Genomic DNA, 811 nt, shown 5'->3' on the forward strand with positions numbered 1-811 from the left:
CCGTTAGCCGGCCCGGCCCGGCCCAGGGGAGGTGTTGAGGGAGGGGCGGTGCTGGGCCGGGCAGAGCCGGCAGCGCCCTGTTCTCCCTCCTCCTCCTCCTCTACTCCCCTACTCCGAGCCCCCGTGCCCAGGTGCTGTCTGTGCCCCTTCTTAGGCAGCGAGCTGCCGTCCTGCCTCTGAAGGAGCGTTAGGCCGGGCTTTACCTCAGCCCGGCGGAGCTCTGCCTCCGCTTTTCTTTCGTGCTTTGAGAGAGGGACGAACGGAATGTCTTAGCGCTCCCTGTGCAGTTGGGTATGTATGATTCAGGTGACACTGTCAAATACAGCTATAGCTAGGTATATGTTTAGTTAGATACATATCTAATTACTTTGAGCCACCAGAGCTGTCCTTGAATAACCTGCAGCCAATTCTATATATACACCATTCATTTTCCAGTAATGTATTTGTTTTTCTTGATTGTTGCTTAGAAATAGGCTCATGTACAAAGTACTGTCAGAAAACTGAACAAAGACACAAAGGTCTTAGCTTTCAGCTGGAGTTCTTTTAGCTCGTATGTATAAAAAATAAATTGCATTGGATAAGTGACTTAAGAACCACCTCAGTTTTCCTGCCTTAAGCAAACTTTTGCTTTGAGGAGCAGGGTCTTGAACATATGTTTAATAATGTTTTATCAGTGGATAATTCATGGCTAGATGAACCCCAGCATTGCATAGTTCATCTCTACAGATAGTTTTAGAGCTGGTCAAAAAGTCCTATCAAAGGAATTTTTAAAATGAATACTTGATTTTTGACAAAATGGAATTTCTCCAAA

The sequence above is a fragment of the Balearica regulorum genome, chromosome 1, assembly GCF_011004875.1.
Source record: "Balearica regulorum gibbericeps isolate bBalReg1 chromosome 1, bBalReg1.pri, whole genome shotgun sequence".
In the NCBI taxonomy this organism is placed as follows: domain Eukaryota; kingdom Metazoa; phylum Chordata; class Aves; order Gruiformes; family Gruidae; genus Balearica; species Balearica regulorum.